The sequence below is a fragment of the Triticum aestivum genome, chromosome 4D, assembly GCF_018294505.1.
Source record: "Triticum aestivum cultivar Chinese Spring chromosome 4D, IWGSC CS RefSeq v2.1, whole genome shotgun sequence".
Lineage (NCBI taxonomy): Eukaryota > Viridiplantae > Streptophyta > Magnoliopsida > Poales > Poaceae > Triticum > Triticum aestivum.
This window is the reverse complement of record NC_057805.1, coordinates 389,688,609-389,707,769: the sequence shown is the minus strand read 5'-3', so window position 1 is coordinate 389,707,769 and position 19,161 is coordinate 389,688,609.

Genomic DNA, 19,161 nt, shown 5'->3' with positions numbered 1-19,161 from the left:
ACTGTGGCACGCTCATTATTTACTTTTGATATAAGCCCTTTACGTGATGTCGCTCAGACGTCCGACTGTGGCACGCACTGTCATTTATATTCCATTATAAGCCCTTTATGTGGTGTCGCCTTGACACCCGACTGCGGCATTGTTATTTTATTTGTATCCTTTCGAGGAGTCATTCAGACACTCGATTGGCATTCAGCATTACTTTGGGATTTCGGGAGGACTACCGCCCGACTTCCTTTTTATTTCCCATGCATAGCTATTTTATTATCTGAGTGCGCATTATTAATCTGTTCATATGCATCATGTTTACATTGGTTATATCTTATGTCCAAACTATCTTGCGAGTACTTTCATAGTACTCACCTGGCTTGTTGATTTGGCCAGATGTTGACGAAGGCGACCTCATGGATGAAGAGTTTGATAGTGAGTCCGACGCCTAGCGGAGTCCCAGTCAGTCCCGTGCGATCCTGGATATTGGTCACTTGTATTATATGCGCTTCCGCCACCCACAATAAGAATCATCGAGCCTCACCCGACGCTCGATGAGCTGTAAGATTTAGGAGTCATGTCACCCACTTCACGGTGACATATCCACCACCACTTTTATTACGAGTCGGTAGTTATGCCACCATATCCGCCTTTATGTTTAATATCGGCGTGCTTGTAATAAATTGTTGAGCAGTCTCCGCTCAACCTTGTATGATATTTAGTACTCCTGGTTTTTCTTCTGTGATCAAGAAATTGTCTACCAGTGAGAAGGATTCTTCTCTAGTGGTCCGTAAAAGGGATTGGTTTCTCAATAAATATTTTTATTTGAAAACCGGTCGTGACAAGCTTGGTACCAGAGCCAGGCTGACTGTAGGAAGCCACTAGGTGCGATCGCTAATCAGTTATTATCGTTTTAGTGCTTTTTCAACATTTTGCAAATGTAGCTATTTTCTGTTGGTCATCATAAATTTATGATTTGACTACTCAGAATTTTTGCCTACTTTTGTAGATGGCTGGCAGCGACTGCGAGACATGGGTGTTCACTAATGTGCCCGAGGGGTTTGTCAAACTCCTCGTCTCCATCACCAAGCTCACGATCGGGCCAGCGACTCGTCCGGAGTTCACGCTTTACCAGCACAAGCTCAGCGACGACGTGTCTATGCACCAGGCCGTGGTGCAATTCAAGGGAGGATGTTCTGCATCTCGCCACTTCCGTTTTGTGGGAAGGGCCATGCCTACGGAGAGGCATGCCATGCAGATGGCCGCCCATGAGGCGATAGCTCGCCTTCGGGATATTCTTCCTTCAATGAAGACTCGTCGCTACCGCTACCTCCCATGCGATGTGCCATATACTTGTCACTATGCATTCGCCTGCCATAGGGGAGAGCGAGATGAAGCTATCGAGATGCTTGTTGAGTATCTCAAAGCTCTGGAGGCAGCTTTCGACAACCTCGTGGACGATCTTGTGGCTGCCCGCATGGACTTAGTCCGGGGCTGTTCTGCCAACAGGAGGGAGCTTCTCCACATGGCACCGCCACTGACTTACGTCTCGTCCTCAGCATCCTATTCACCTGCCATTTTGGCCACTGCTCGTCGTCTGCCTACCACTGAGGAGTTCGACCAGGTCATTGCTCCCACTCCAGTCAGAGCTGCACCGCCTGTCGCACCCGCGCCTTCTCCTCAGCACAGTGCTACGCGCCTGGAGCCTGTTAGGGAGGAGGTGGAGGTTGAGTCCCCTGCGCCGCTGGGTCTTACCCTCGGCAGGCAGAAGGACATCTTCACCATCTCCGACTGAGTGCGCCTAGTAGCCGCGCGATGTTTCTGCATGTATGATATGTTTTATATGTACATAAGTTTGTAGTAGTTGTGTGCGCATCATGTAGGATCCCGGAGGAGTGTGCTAGCCTTAATAACATGTCAGGAGTGTGTACGCACATCCTGAGTGATGTATCGTATGTTTGCGTATCGCGTGTAAAGTATGAACTGAGCAGTCCTTCTCCGTGCACAATCAAATATTTTCTTGAAAAATCTTGAGGTCTTTTAAAAATTTTGCCTTTGCAAAATTTTCCTTGTGCCACACAGTTCTTCTCATGAGTTTTGCAAAATAATACCCAGAGTGGAAAATGTCTCGTCCGTGGACTCATTCCGTAGAACCATTGCAAGGTGTGGTGCTCGGTCAGATCGAACTCCCACAAATGGCAAGTCCGGCTCTGGCATGGAAGGATCCGGCGAACTAGCATCACCTGGATCACATTGACGAGCTTGATGTTCTTGTCCACCATGCTCTGGATGTGCGTCTGCAGCGCTGTTAGCTCATCTGACGAGGCCCGATTCAGGCCCTTCTCTAGCCAGGAGGTGAGCCGCATTGGGGCTCCAGACTTAAATTCGGGAGCCGCGGCCCAGGTGGCACCGCGGGGCACGGTGATATGGAACCACAGTTGCTGCCACCCTTTGACAGTCTCCATGAAAGTGCATTCAGGCCATAGGACGTTGGGCATTTTGGTCACCATGGCGCCTCTGCACTCTGCGTGCTGGCCGTCCACCACCTTCGGCTTCACATTGAAGATCTTCAGCCACAATCTGAAGTGGGGTGAGATGCGGAGGAAGGCCTCGCACACGACAATAAATGCTGAGATGTTGAGGAAGGAGTTGGGGGCCAAATCGTGGAAATCCACCCCATAGTAGAACATAAGTCCGCGGACGAAGGGGTGGAGTGGGAATCCCAGCCTGAAGTGGGAGATGAACACTACCCTCTCATGGGGCTCCGGGGTAGGGACGATCTGTCCCTTAGTCTGAAGCCGGTGGGCGACCTCCTTGGCCAAATATCCGGCCTCCCGGAGCTGGGTGATGTCCTTCTCCTTGACGGAGGAGACCATCCACTTGCCCTGCGCTCCGGATCCGGACATGATCGGAGTGCTTTTTTGAGGCAGAAGAGATGAGGACTTGGGCGTTGGAGCTCGAGAATGGGTGGGCAGAGAAAGATAAGGTGTGGGCGAAAGGGGGTGAATCCTTATCCCTTTATAAAGGCAGCGAATATCAAGCGCCTCCTCACTCGCCTTAAAACTCGCATGTTTCCCAAGGGCCGCGCAGACGGCACGGTTGGATTACCCACGCCCGTATTGATTAGAATCCCACAATAAGGGGACACGATCTCTGCTTTGACAAGACGTGCCAGTAAAACTGCATCTCGAAACATGAAGCGGCAGGCCGAAAAATGGTTCGTAATAATCACCGGGTGGTGACATGGTGTCACGCTACAAAAAGTTGTCAGTAGATTGGACTCGTGAAATATTATACTCTCTGCGGTTGTGTGTCGTACTTGTTTTGCAGAGCCGGACACGTTCTCTGTGTTCGAAGGCTGTTTTGGAGTATTCGGAGGAGGAACCCACCTTGCAATGCCGAAGACAATCTGCGCGCCGGACACCTCGTCATTGAAGCCTGGTTCACGGGCTACTGAGGGAGCCCTGGACTAAGGGTTCCTCAGGCGTCCGGCCTGTTGGACATGGGTCGGACCGATGGGCTGTGAAGATACAAGACCGAAGACTCTCACTCGTGTCCGGATGGGACTCTCCTCGGTGTGGAAGGCAAGCTTGGCGACCGAAGACTCTCTGTAACCGACTTTTGTCACATCCTAGCTAGTTCATGCATTAGAGTGTTGCATCATGTTTACTTTTCCAGAAACTTGAAATGGGGATGACAGAACCCCCAGCACCCCCCCCTGAAAACTAGGGATTACTAAAATCATTTTTAATGAACCTGAAATGCCGTTCTAAAAAGTCCACCCTTTTTGTCTTGGGTTAGAACCTCTGACAAAATGGGTTCACAATTTTCTAGGTCATCATAAGATCATTGAATTAAATCATATGTAACTTGCATTTGGGCATTTAAATGCTAGTAAATATTTTAAATGTCCAAATAATCCCAAACTGAAATGTTCCATGTTGTATATGTTCCATATAGTGAGCATGTGTAATTTGGTGATTTTTGGAGATGCCTAAGTATTTTTTGAAATGCCACAAACTTGCAGAAATAAAAGAAAACAGAAAATAAAAGAAAAACAAACTTACCTGGCCGCAACCCACCACCCAGCCCACATGGCGGCCCAGCACTGTGCTGGCCCGTGCCAGGCAGCTGCTTCTTCCCCGCAAGGCAGGCAGGGAGGTGACGCTAGCGTGCGCGAGCTCGCCACGGCGCCACCTGCTTGCCGCTTCGCCTCTGGACGCGCTGGACGACCTCCACGTCGTCGCCCCGACCCCCTGGACACCTCCATTCTCCCCCAACGCCTCTCCCTCGCCTCTCCTCACCATGGTCGACGCTGCCGTGCCCGCGCCACCGTAGTTCTCGCAGCCACCATCGTCCTCGCGCCGCCTCGTCGTGTTCCTGAGCTTCGCCGCCGTCCACTAAGCCGAGCTAGCTGAGCCCCGAGCGCTCGCATGCTCTGCACCGCCTCCTTCGACCTTGTCTTCACCGAACACCGCCGGTGGTCCCATTCGCCGTCAACGCCGCACCAGCTCGTCCCCGACCTCGCCGTCTGCTCTGCTGTGATCGCCGTGAGCTCAGCCACCTCCCCATCCTTCCCGTTCTCTCTGTCAAGCACCATAGCAACCGCCTGAAGCTTCACCGCACGCATCATCGCTGAGCTCGTCGCCGATGATGCTCCGGCCACCCAACGGCCACACCACCATGTCCAATGCACTCACCGCATCGCCAGGAACCCGTAGCACCACTCCACGCACCTCGTCGTGCCCCCTAGCGACGAGCCCGAGCTCACCCGAACTCCGGCAGCCGCACAGCTCGTCGCCGGCATCGTTTTCGGCGACCCCAAGCCCAACCGCCACCACCACTCGACGCGGCTCACTCCCCGCGTCACATAGATGCCCTCCGCCATCCATTTGGTCGCCGGAGGAGGAAACCCGCACTGCCCCGCCGCGTCTAGCCTCGCCGGCGGCTAAACGCCGGCGAGTTGACCAGTTTGACCGAGTTGACTAGTTTGACCCCCTGGGTCACTGACGTGTGGGCCCTAGGCCACTAACTAAACTAGGTTAGTGTTAGTTTAATGCTAATTAAACTTAGTTAGTTTAATTGACACTGACAGACGGGACCCACAGGTCAGGGTTGACCTGGACCGTCTCCATTGACCGCTGACATCACCACGATGCACTGCTGACGCAATAAGTATATTTTGGATTTATTTTTATACAAGAAATTCCAGAAAATACTACAAACTTCAAAAATTCATAGAAATTAATCTGTAACTCCAAATGCAAAGATTTATATATGAAATTTGATCAGAAAAAATCAATCTTTCCATCTGTACTAGTTTCATGCATGGCAGAACACTTTAATCCTGCTGTTTAGGTGAAACAAGTTAATTCACTAATATCACCTCTTATTTTGGGTTAGCATTTGAATCCTTGATTCAAATGAACTCAAACCAATCTGTTCTAAGTTGCATTAGCCATAACACACTCATTTTTCCATGTCATTGCATGCATCATATTGTTGCATATTGCCATGTGATGATTGTGTTCCGATGTGTCTTTCATGGTAGGTTCTGCCTCCGAGGATATTCACAAGTATCCAACTGAAGGGCAGTATCCCACTACCAATCTGTCATGCAAGCAACCCATTGATCATTTCGATACAAACCCATCTTCTCGCTTCTGCTCTCGTTTACTGCATTAAGACAACGCGTTTCAAACTGCTGTGTGTTGCGGTAGTTGAACCCACTTCCTCTGCATGACCAGTCATTGCCACAATAACTAGATGAAACCCACTAGCATGTGTAGGAGTTGATTGAGCCATGTTTGTGTTTCCTACCATGCTATGCTTGCTATGCTTAGAGTCGTCTCAGGTCTGGCTCATCGGGGTGATGAACTAGAGTGAAAGGTTGTGTCGGTAATGAGAGTGAAGTGTTGAACATGATTTGGTAAAGGTATCGATGAGAGGCCATGTAGGAGTACATGGTGGGTTGTTTCATTGAGGCCGTCCTTATGAACTGAGATCTGTATGTGTGATTTAAGATCAGCTACTACCACGCGTTGGGCCCAAAACCAATGGACCCTCTCGACTTATTAACCACTCTTGTCCTCTGTCCAGGAGTTGCAAGTAGTTTCTGGTGTTTGCAGTATGCTGGAGGCCGTGCACAGCGCTGACATTAGGGGTGGGCTATGATGCGGTAGGCTCGTGGCACGGTGTAACGAGTCGCCCGTTTGGTGTCTCGGAAACCCTACGCACATCGTTTGGGGCCGTTGAGGACACCCCGGCCGGATTTCCTTGCGGATGGAACCCGAATAGGCGATAAACCTGGACTAGGGACTGGTGTGTTTAGTCAGGTCATGGCCGACACCCTCGCTGGGCTTCCGCTTGAAGGTTGCCGAGTACATGTCGTGTAAACAACGATAAGTGGTGGAAGCGTGTGTGAAGAAGTACACCCCTGCAGGGTATAAAACTATTCGAGTAGCCGCGTCCGCTGTAAAGGACTACTTGGTCGCTTATGCAGTTCATAGACAAGTTAATGGTTACTACTAAAAGACTCAAGATAAGTGTGAGTACCGCGGATGGCCGTCTCGTAGGATGACGAGGGAGGATCCACGGTGGAGTATTGTGATGGTGTTTAGTGGACTCGTGTGCGAAAACTATTTTACAAGTGGTGTCTCGTATGATAGCTTAGCCAAGAGTCAAAGCGGGCTTGCTGCAATAACTCCACTACCTTCTTGAGAATGTGCATGTATAGTAGGATCTGTTGTAAGACTTGCTGAGTACCTTTGTACTCATGTTGCTTTAATTACTGTTTTCAAACGACAAGACTGCCCCCTCCGATGGGTTCTATGTAGATCTCGACGTTGACGAGTGACTTGCCACCCAGGTGGTGATCTGAGCTTGTGAAGGGCCTATGTAGATAGACAGGCTTCGTCAAGCCTTCTTTCTTTCTAGTTGTCTATACTCAGACAAGTTTGCTTCCGCATGTGCTTGTATGTTATTATGACTTGAGTGTCGGGTCATGTGACCCCTACCTGTATGAACATGTTATGTATGGCTTTCCGGAGCCTTTAAATAAAGTACTTTGAGTTGTAGAGTTTTGTTGTGATGCCATGTTGTATTTACACATATCGAGCATATTGTGTGTATGATTGAAATGCTTGGTATGTGTGGGATCCGACAATCTAGTTGTTTATCCTTGGCAGCCTCTCTTATGGGGAAATGTAGTCTAGTGCTTCCATGAGCCATAGTAGTCCGCTATAGCCCGGTTCACTGGAGTCCTGCTAGCCCAACACTACTGCTCCGGAACACTTGACTGGCCGGCATGTGTTTCACTTCGTTCCTGTGTCTGTCCCTTCGGGGAAATGTAAAGCGGTGACATCCGGAGTCCTGCCTAGCCTGCTACAGCCCGGGTTCCCGGAGTCCTGTTAGCCCAGTGCTACAGCCCGGAATCACACGTTGCTGACCGACATGCTCGATGTTGATTCATGTATGCCTGTCCCCATAAGTTAGTGCCGCTTTGGGTTCACGACTAGCCATGTCGGCCCGGGTTCTCTGTCATATGGATGCTAGCGACATTATCATATACGTGAGCCAAAAGGCGCAAACGGTCCCGCGCCATGGTAAGGCGACACCCGTGGGAATACCGTGCGTGAGGCCGCAAAGTGATATGAGGTGTTACCGGCTAGATCGGTGTGACTTAGAATCGGGGTCCTGACAGCATTGGCATCAGAGCCGGACTGCCTGTAGGTTTGTCAAGCCAAACTGGTCAATATCGAGTCTAGAAATGCTTTAGTTATATGTAGGGGAATTGATTGTGGGAGGGACGTAAGGCTCTTTTTACTCATTTACCTTATGCCCTCTGATCTGAGTCATTCTCTTCTCATTCTACGTGGGTTAAGGACTAGGCTCTCTTCTCTCTATTAGGTACACATGTTACTAATCCGTAGTAACTTATAGGATTGTTGGTTACAAACTCAGTTCAGTTTCTACTACTTTTAGCATGTTGTCAGTTGAACCAGAACCTTGATATGATGTTGTTGAGTGGTTTTGCAAACTGTTGTGAATGTCTCAAATCTTTTTCTAAGCATTTACAGCCGTTATGCTGTCCGATTTCTCCTAGAAAATTATAATGCCTTTGCATTATTTCATGCTTTCAGATGGCCACCCGTTCCCAGAATCAAGTGGTTCGTCAGACTCGGTGCCTCGATGTACCTGGTTACACGGCCATGCTGGTCCGAGTGATGATCGAGACAGGCTATCGATGGTATCCTGAGTATACCGTCGAGGAGCAGTTTCGAGACTTTAATCAAAGCCAATACCTTTGCACAGTCAGGATATACCCTTCCTATCCTAGAGCTACCGAACCCCTCCCTTGCTCATATGGACTTGGGGTTACCATCGAGATGTCCGTGTAGGACGCAGCTTACTCGATGATGACTATCATACGAGCCAGAACTTCCTTCCTTCGGAACACTGATTTCCGCTATATGCCAGCATCACTCCCTGGGGCACAAGGGTACTTTCAGGCTATTTACTGTGACTCTACCCATGAGGATTCACTACTCCGCACCACCACCGAGATGCTTGAGGACAAGGACTGTGAGAATCGTGCCTTGCGAATGGAGCTCTTCAGCGCTCGTTCTGATCACTGGGCCACTTTGACACGGTTTGCACCTGCCATGCAGGCTGGGTATATGGACATGAGGGACTTGTACCCCGTGCGGTCTGGTCTTGTCGTGGAATTGTCACGACAGATGTCCTTAGTGTCAGGACTTAGTCGCGAGGCCAACACATTTATATGGTAGCTTGAGAGGGGTTGAGCGGAATCGAGAGACGCAACACAAGACAAGGATTTAGACAGCTTCGGGCCCCGGGAAACATCATCCGGTAACAACCCTACATGTTGTTTGAGGCTAGGTCTCATTATCATCACGAGAGAGTCGTCGGTAAACCGTCTCTTTGTGTCTAGCCCTAGAGATTGTTTCTTCTTGCTTGTTCCTCTTTGGGGAGCCCTGCCCCTCCTTATATAAGTTAGAGGGGCGGGTTACATGTGGAGTCCTATTAGGATTAGGACTAGTCTACCTTCTAATACAAACCGGATACAAGTCCAGGTCTTAACTCCTTGTAAGGTAAATATTCCTCACGCTTTTCCTCTTAAATCGGCCCACTGTTAACATAAACCGGCCTTCTGGGCCTTGGGCCTTGTCATCCGTCTGTCCCGTCCGTCGGATTACCAGTAAGTCATAATGTTCAGGCAGGTCACTTGTAAACCGTCTGGTCAGGGCGGGTCGCCAGTGAATTGCCAAGTGTCAACCGGGTCTCAAGTAAACCGCCAAGTCCGGCCGGCTCATATTTCCGGCCAGGTCATACCGCGGGGTATATCCCCAACATTAGCCCCAAGTTTAATTTGGATTTATCCATGTTAAACTGATCCTGTAAAACAAACACAAGAACAAATTTGACAGGTTGTGCTCCGGGTTAAATATTTTGTAAGCCGGCACCTGATCATCCTTAAATCCCTGTCATTTCCTCCTTCTAGAAAATCCGGGTCAGTAGACCAGCTTCATAATCAATTTGCTTGTAGAAGATATTTCGTAAATAAATAATCCATTTGACTCGGCCTTCAATGCTCTGACTTGACAAAAATATTGGTCTTCAAATATTCAACTGATATTCAGCCGGTTTGAAAATATAGAACTTGCCGATCTATGATTTCCAAAAACGTCGGGTTATAAAAACTGATAATTCCGGGTCATGATTGTTTCCAACGCCGGTTCATGATTATTGATGACGCCGGGTTGCAGCCACAAGGTCATAATGATTGGTGACGCCGGGTCAATCTGGTTTGCTCAAACAGAGAATTTGAAAATATTTCTTCAATAATAATATAATACCTGTAGCCCCCAAGTCTTGAGCAGAACAAAGTGATGGCTTAAGACTGGCTTCAATATAAATGTTGCAACCTTGAAGAAATCCAGATTGTTCATCTCAGTCATTAGTCACAACTGAATACTCCATATTATGTAGCCCCCGAGTGCTGGGTTGTCATGCTTGCAGCAACCTAGGACTTGTCATTGCCTGATTTTCAAAAAACTTGAACCAGTATAGCCCCCAAGGGCCGGGTCATTATGTAATAATGAGTGGGGACTTTATAAATATGATCATGCTTCATTGAAAATAACATCATATGATGTAACTCCACCATGGGGCTTTGAACCCACGTCCACAAGGTTAAGAGCTTTGTGCTTTACCAACTGAGCAGCGGACCTGTCAATATAATGGTTTTAAAACTTGTGTACCTTGAATTGTTGACAGGAGCAATTGGTAGCCCCCAAGGGTCGGCTCATTACACTGTGATGAGTCGGGTCTTCAATAAGGTGAGCAAAAAATGACTTTGCATTAGACCCCAAGTGTCATGGTGTATGCTTGCAGCGACATGAGACTTGCATATTTGATGTAATCTCAACTTGAATAATGTAGCCCCCAAGTGCTGGGTTGTAAGCCTGCAGCGACTCGGGACTATTACTTCCATTGTCTAATAAATCATATCCATTGATAATATAATAGCCATTGCGCTAAAGTGACTTTGAAAACCTTAATCATAATATTGGTTATTGATAACCATAATAAAAATCCAGCCATGTTGGCTATTTGAAGATTTGAATAATACAATCCAATGATTTATGAGCACATGATTCCAATGGCGCAATCCAAATATATACTGGCGATTTATAATCCCGAGCCAGTCCGGGTTAATAAACACTAGATAATTTATCATCATACTGGCGACTTATAGTCGAAAGCCAGGCCGGGTTAATAAACACTGGATAATTTATCATCATACTGGCGACTTATAGTCGAAAGCCAGGCCGGGTTAATAAACGCCGGTGATTTATAATCATGCTTTATTCAACCTGTTTCTGCATACAACAATTTTAAAGTGTCCTGGCGGCTTACCGTCGGACAGGTCATAATGCCCAACATATAACCCGGGTTTATAACCAAGGCTGCAGTTAAGAATAATCAAATATGAAATATATCATACCTGTGACATTGAATCACAATGTTGGTTGACCACGCTTTGGTAGTGAGGGTGATAACCCCAATTTTGAGTAATAATAACTCCTTCCATATTGTGCCGTTTTATGATAAAACCGTGCCGGGTTGTGATAAACACTGGATTAACCATATATAATACTGGCGACTTGTAGTCAAAACCAGATTGGGTTGATAATCTCCGGATTATGACTGATCATATACTGACAACTTGTAGTTGAAAGCCGAGCCGGGTTAATGAATGCCGGTTTAGCAAAAACATCATAAATCTCATCAAAGGAGAAAAAAGTTGGCAAATAAAAGCATATGAAAAACTTGTAGTCCAGGCTTTTCACGGGCTGCCAGGCCCCAAATTCGAGGCTTTTCATGGGCTGCCAGGCCACTGAGTTAAACCATTTCACAAAGCCTTTTAAGATGGCCCTCAATCCTTAACCAATCATCGTTCTAACTTGACAAGTTCAGGGTCCTTTTTTGGAGTAACTTGTCAAAGTTCGAAGGGTCATACCAGGTTTACCTGGGCGGAGTGGCTTACTTAAATAGGCAGGCTAACCCAGGGTTTTAGGTGTATACACCAGGCTTCCAAGCCATGGCTTGATAGCCTATTACAAGTGTAGATTCTTTGTTCATTGCAACAGCAAAGAATCCCCAAGTAACATTTTGAGCTGTGCTCAGTGGGTGCCTATGTTTGAGTTGTTCTTTTGCAATACTCTCTTTGGCTCCGAAGTAATTTTCTGGTGTAGCTATGGTTCGGACACGACCAAGCCCCCAAGTGATCAATAATACGATAAGCCAATAAGGCAGGATACCCATGTTTGAACCGCGCATCATGGCAGCAGGTCCTCTTGGCAACCCTTAACTTTTTGCAAGAGATAAATTCTTCTTGAACCGGGGTTTTGAACCGGATATTGAGAGCTTCAAAGCTTTGTGGGAGACATCTTTCCCTTGAACCGGATTTTAAACCGGAATGGAAATTTTCTGACGGCCTTTAAACTCGAACTTGCAAGAAGTTAATTCCTTTTTGAACCGGAATTTCTTAAACCGGATTTGAGAGCTTCAGAGCTTTGTGGGAGACAGATTTCCCTTGAGCCGGATTTTAAACTGAAATCCTTTCTGATGACCCAGAACTTCTTCATTGAGCCAGGATTTTGTAACTATCATATATTTTCTAAGCCAGAAATTTCCTGACGGCCTTTAAATTTTCATCAATATAACAGTAGCCTCCGGGACCGGGTTATGTTTCCCTCCATCGTCCTGGGGTTCTTAAATTTGCTGAAACTGGCAAGATTTGCTGAGTCATGTCATCGTAGCCCCCGAGTTCCAAAGGTGACTCGAGGAGTTGGCTTGAAACTCTCCATATTTGACCGTGATATAAACCGGCATAACTTGTATATCATTGGTGTTGATAGCACGATGTGAATCCACAGAAGGTTGAGGTGACTGCGGCGGGTAGTAAATGATACCGTATGAGCCGTGTCAGCAACTCGGCCAATGGTTCCTTCCAACTGGTGATTTGAAGTTAACCAAACTGTAGTGTCAGCGACTTGTGTGCCTGCCCATTGAACCACCCAGTGCAGACGGCGGTTGATAGTATCTGATAATTTGCCTCCATTTTTGTTTGAAAGAAAGCCGGGTTACCCAAGCTGTGACTTGCTCATACTCAATAAACAGCTCATGCAGACAGGTGCGTCCCGGTGTGTTGATGTAGACCAGGCCGCGAGAGACGGACGGTAAAAACGACCGCGGCTTCAGAGGCAGCCCAGATAGCTTTGTCGGCCGCGGTGTTATAAGCCAGTGGAGACGAGCAAGTTGTCCTCATCGTTGTAAGCTGGCGCGGACGCGTGAACCGGCCACGAGGGCGGACGGGCGAGTCGTCCGTGGCATTGCAAGCCGGTGCGGACGCGCGAGTCAATCACAGGTGCAGTCCCGACTAGTTGATGTAGACCGGGGCAGCGACTTGCTCACGTATCCGTCCAGAAGCACGGCACGGACAAGCGCTAATGCAAAAATAATATTGGCGCACCCCCTTTGCGACACCCTTTTTAACAAATAATGGTCCTGTGAAAAAAATACCACAGACCAGGGTAATTGTTCTCAAACAATTTAATATGTGCTGATAAAATACACAGAAAGGATTGCACCTGGTTTTTATTTGGCGAACGCGGATGTTGGTACTGCATAATGCTGGACACACTCAGATCAAAAGATAGCCGGACAGGTACATGTCTGATGTAGCACTAAGCACCCCTGTGGGTCTTCGTTTGTCTTTTCCACAAAGTGTTGAGAAAATTCCTTTGAAGTAAACACCATCGACACGTTCCAGGTTAGCATCAACCTATTGGAGCTCATCCTCATTGTCAAATTTTGTCTGCACCTCTGTTCCTTTTAACAGCACAGGATTGATTTGCATGTCCTCCCACCAAGCAGGTGCAACAAGGCGGAGGTGGCGGCTCACGGCAAGCGTGGGTCAGCGAGCCACGGCGGCGGCAGAGTTGAGGCCGCTTGGGGCATTCAGTGACCCGGAGCAGAAGCGGTCGGCGGCGTCCGGCGACTCAGCGTGCGGAGGCTGAGGCGGCCCGCGGCAGCGAGACCTGGCAGGGCCACCGCCACGTGACGAAGCCAGCTCAACCCAGCAAGTAGGCGACTCAGCAGGGCCGAAGCGGTGCATTTGACAATTTCTGACTGACATGGTTTGATGTCCACGGGCTAGATTCCATCATCTGACTTTGCTAATCCCTATCTTTTTTCTTTTGACCACTTGCGTACTAGCCATCACATCTAGTACCAAGATGGACTTTTTGACCACATGAGATCTTTCAGTCTTCCTGGTAGTATATACTCTGTGTAGCAACCTTGAGGCTGATGTAGCAGCCCCCAAGTTGTAACCTGTTGAACAGACCGGGCCGTGGCCTTTTTTTCCTTATAGCGCCACGGTGGTTTTCTAGATTTGACTCGGCATTCAGGCCAGAAAAAAGTAATGGCAATGATAACTCAGTGATTTGACGCGTACCCTGCTAGCCTTGCCTCTGCTGCCATGATTTATCCTTGGGAGCAACAACCATCAGGGTCACTCGTACTGGGTCAGTACGTCTGGATTTAAACGCCACAAAGGAAAATAGACCTCCGAATTGGACACGGAGCCGTCAAACCTGTCGGACTCAGCGGGACTTCGGCGACTTGTATCTCGTATCGATAGTTTTCGGATACGAAACTTCGACTTGCAGCGGCAGTAAAAATTAACCCGGCCTTGATGGATCATCTGGTCGTGTGCGCTAGCACCTAGACGCAACCCTAATTCTCTCTTGATCTTAAATCTTGTACATGTTGCTTTGATTGTTCGTCAGACGTCTTCTGCGCCGGCTCTTTTTTCATCTAACATACTGCGAACTTCTCGATCCCTGAGATAGATCCCTCCAAGAACTCAACACCACTGTGCGCAAGCCCCATGGTGGGCGCCAACTGTCGTGGAATTGTCACGGCAGATGTCCTTAGTGTCAGGACTTAGTCGCGAGGCCAACGCATTTATATGGTAGCTTGAGAGGGGTTGAGCGGAATCGAGAGACGCAACACAAGACAAGGATTTAGACAGCTTCGGGCCCCGGGAAACATCATCCGGTAACAACCCTACATGTTGTTTGAGGCTAGGTCTCATTATCATCACGAGAGAGTCGCCGGTAAACCGGCTCTTTGTGTCTAGCCCTAGAGATTGTTTCTTCTTGCTTATTCCTCTTTGGGGAGCCCTGCCCCTCCTTATATAAGTTAGAGGGGCGGGTTACATGTGGAGTCCTATTAGGATTAGGACTAGTCTACCTTCTAATACAAACCGGATACAAGTCCAGGTCTTAACTCCTTGTAAGGTAAATATTCCTCACGCTTTTCCTCTTAAATCGGCCCACCATTAACATAAACCGGCCTTCTGGGCCTTGGGCCTTGTCATCCGTCTGTCCCATCCGTCGGGTTACCAGTAAGTCATAATGTTCAGGCAGGTCACTTGTAAACCGTCTAGTCAGGGCGGGTCGCCAGTGAATCGCCAAGTGTGAACCGGGTCTCAAGTAAACCGCCAAGTCCGGCCGAGTCATATTTCCGGTCGGGTCATACCGCGGGGTATATCCCCGACAGGTCTGCCAGATTGTATGGACTGGCGTGATGTAGGAGGCATCACCCCTCCCCGTGGACCCCGTCTGCCACCGTTTGTTGGACCAAGGCCACATCCGAGTCCTTATGGACCGCAAGCTCCACAGGACCGACTGTTTCCAGATGATCATGTTCAGCTCCCAGGACATGGTGGTAATCTCTATGAAGATTACTACGGAGACGTCTGAGTTGGTAGTAGCTTCACTAGTATTGTAATCTCCACAGTCCGGCGTGACTCGTGGGATACGACTTGGTGTGTATCACGTTCCGGAGGTGTAGAAAAATGACGTATAGGAGCTTGGAATGCCTCTGATGAGATGTATCGTCTTTCATCGTAGTTGTACTCTAGCCTGGGCTTGTACTAAACTATGTATGGTGCCGTTGGTATATATATGGCAGTTTCTATATTACCATGTCATACGGATGAACATCTCTGCATTCCAAGTTATCCATTACATTCCGCACTTCCTTGCCAAGATTTTGCCATCCTTGTCTAAAACGTTGTCTTGTTTTTCCTAGGATGGTCAACACCCGCAATAACCCTGCTGCCCCGGAGCAGGGTGAAGCCAGTGCAGCTAGGGATGAGAATCTGCCTCACCTGCCTTCTCTGGCCGAAGTTATGCTGGAGGCAGAAAGAAACAAGCGTGAGACCAACCGCTTGCTAGAACGAATTGAGCAGAATACTGCACGTCATCAAAGGAACGACTTGGTGTCAATCAACGACTTTATCAAGTTGTACCCACCGACATTCCATCATTCCGTCGAGCCCCTCGACGCGGATGATTGGCTTCGCAGCATCACCAATAAGCTACGCTCTGCCAACGTAGCCGAAGCTGATAAGGTTACCTACGCTGCCTATCACCTCGAAGGCCCTGCTAGCCTTTGGTGGGAAAACTATGAGGCTATGCGCCCGGCTGGCCAAATCACTACTTGGGCTGAATTCAGTGAGGCTTTCCATGAGCATCACATCCCGGAAGGTCTCATGGATCATAAGAGGGAAGAGTTATGCAATTTCACCCAAGGCAGACTGACCGTGGATGCATACAGCCGTGAGTTTGGAAATCTAGCACGTTATGCTCCTGAAGAGGTATCCACCGACACCAAGAAGCAGGCAAGGTTCGGCAAGGGACTTAGCCCCGAGCTTCCCTGTGATCTCCGTCTGCACGAGTGCACCTCCTTTCAGAAGTTGGTGAATAAGGCCATCAGTGCTGAGACAGGTCAGACTGACTATGACGCTTCACGCAAGCACTCCCGTGACTTTGGTTCTTCATCCGGCTCTGGATCTCAGAAGCGCCGGGTGTGGATTCCAAACACAGCTCTGCCACCCAGGCTCACTCCGAGGCCATCCTTTGAGGCGCCTCACCCCAACCAGCAGTATGCACCGCCCAAGGCCTATGGTGGCCTCGCTGCTAATGCTGCTCCACGCCCCAATGTTGTGACATGCTTCAAGTGTGGAGAGACGGGTCACTACATACGCGAGTGTCCCCAGAACAACAACCCCAATCAGCCTGGAAAGTATGTTGGTCGTGGAAAGCCAGCGGGAAAGACTTATTACGCCAAGCCAGCCACCACTGCACGTGGCCATGTCAACTATGTCTTAGCTGAGGAGACTCGTGAGGATCCCAACGTCGTCCTTGGTACGCTCCTTGTTAATTGCCATCCGGCAACTGTTCTTTTTAATACTGCAGCATGTCATTCATTTATCTCTGAGAGCTATGCTCGATTGCACAACACCACATTTTGTGACATGCCCACCTCCATGGTAATTCAAACCCCTGGTTCTAAGTGGCAAACCTCCAAAGTAAGCCATGGAAATGAAATTCTTGTCGATAGATTGGTCTTCCTTGCATCACTAATAGCTCTCACGTCCTCGGACATAAACATCATCTTGGGTATGGACTGGATGTCAGCCCATTATGCTAAGATTGATTGCTCTACTAGAACTGTTCAACTCACCCATCCATCGGGCAAGACAGTCAATGTTTTGACTCGAGTGCCTAAGCGTCAACTCTACTCCCTAAATGCCATCCCTCTTCCAGACCTTGAGGATATTCCGGTAGTCCGTGACTTCCCCGATGTCTTTCCAGAGGAATTGCCAGGTGTTCCACCTGACAGGGATGTCGAGTTCGTGATAGACCTTGTTCCAGGAACCGTCCCAATCTCCAGAAGACCCTATAAGATGGCACCCCTAGAACTAGCCGAGCTTAAGAAATAACTCGATGAGTCCTTGAAAAAGGGTTTCATCCGTCCTAGTTCTTCTCCATGGGCTTGCCCCATCCTCTTCGTCAAGAAGAAGGATGGAACGGATCGGATGGTTGTAGATTACCGACCTGTTAACTTGGTCACTATCAAGAACAAGTATCCGCTCCCCAGGATCAACGACCTGTATGATCAGCTCGCTGGATCCTCAGTCTTCTCCAAAATGGATTTGAGGTTGGGCTACCATCAAATCAAAATCAAGAATGGGGACATTCCTAAAATGGCCTTTGTTACTCGTTATGGCCAATACGAGTACACCGTCATGTCCTTCGGGTTAACCAATGCCCAGCCACCTTCTCTCGGTTAATGAACTTGATCTTCATGGAGTATTTGGATAAATTCGTCGTAGTACCTCGATGATATACTCATCTACTCCAAGAATGAGGAAGAACATGCCGAACATCTAAGGTTGGTATCGATGAAACTTCGGGAGCATCGCCTTTATGCCAAATTCTCCAAGTGTGAATTTTGGTTGCCAGAAGTGTGACCTATCTAGGCCACGTAATCTCTCGTAAGGGTATTGCTGTCAATCCCGAGCGAGTTCAAGCCGTCCTTGATTGGACTCCACCTGAAACGGTCAAGCAAGTTCGGAGTTTCCTTGGCTTAGCGAGCTATTGCCACCGCTTCGTCGAGGATTTCTCCAAGGTTGCTAAACCTGTAACTAAACTCCTCAAGAAAGATAAAAAGTTCGAATGGACCCCACAGTGCGAGTTCAGCTTTGAGGAACGGAAAAGACGCCTGACATCTGCTCCCGTACTCGTGCCACCAGATTTTTCTAAGGACTTTGTTATCTGTTGCGACGCCTCGCGGCAAGGACTAGGTTGCATAGTCAAGCAAGATCGTCATGTGATTGCCTACGCTTCTCGACAGTTGCGTCCACATGAGGATAACTATCCCACACATGATCTAGAGCTTGCAGCTGTGGTCCATGCACTCAAAACATGGCGACATTACCTTCTCAGTAATTGTTGCGAGATTTACACCGATCACCAAAGTCTGAAATACATCTTCACCCAACCGGATTTGAATCTCAAGCAAAGACATTGGGTCGAGTTGATTACAGATTATGACTTAGGAATAACCTACACCCCGGGCAAAGCCAATGTCATGGCTGATGCGCTAAGTCGTAAATCTTATTGACTTGATGTTACAACAAAGTCAACCACTTCTCCACGAGGAATTTCGTAAGCTTAACCTTCACATTGTTCCTCGAGGATTCCTTTCCGCCTTGGTGGCGAAACCTACCCTTACGGATCAGATCATCAAAGCACAGAAGGTAGATCCGTGAATTTCCCGTATCAAGAGAAACATCAAGAAAGGAGTCGCGGATTGTTTCTCCGTTGATGATCAAGGTGTTGTGTTCTTTGGAGACTGCCTAGTGGTTCCCAAGGTACGCAACCTGAGGCGGCTGATCCTTAAGGAAGCTCATGAATCTCCTCTCACAATTCATCCCGGTAGTACTAAAATGTATCAAGATCTACGCCAGAGGTTTTGGTGGACTAGGATGAAGAGAGAAATCGCTCAATACATTGCTAATTGCGATGTCTGTCACCGTGTTAAAGCAGAGCATCAACGGCCTGCTGGCACCCTTCAACCTCTGGCTATTCCTGAATGGAAATGGGATAAAATCGGTATGGATTTCATTACCGGGTTCCCCAGGACCAAGAGAGGGAATAATGCTATCTTCATTGTTGTCGATGGTCTTTCCAAAGTAGCCCATTTCCTACCTGTTCGTGAGAGTAT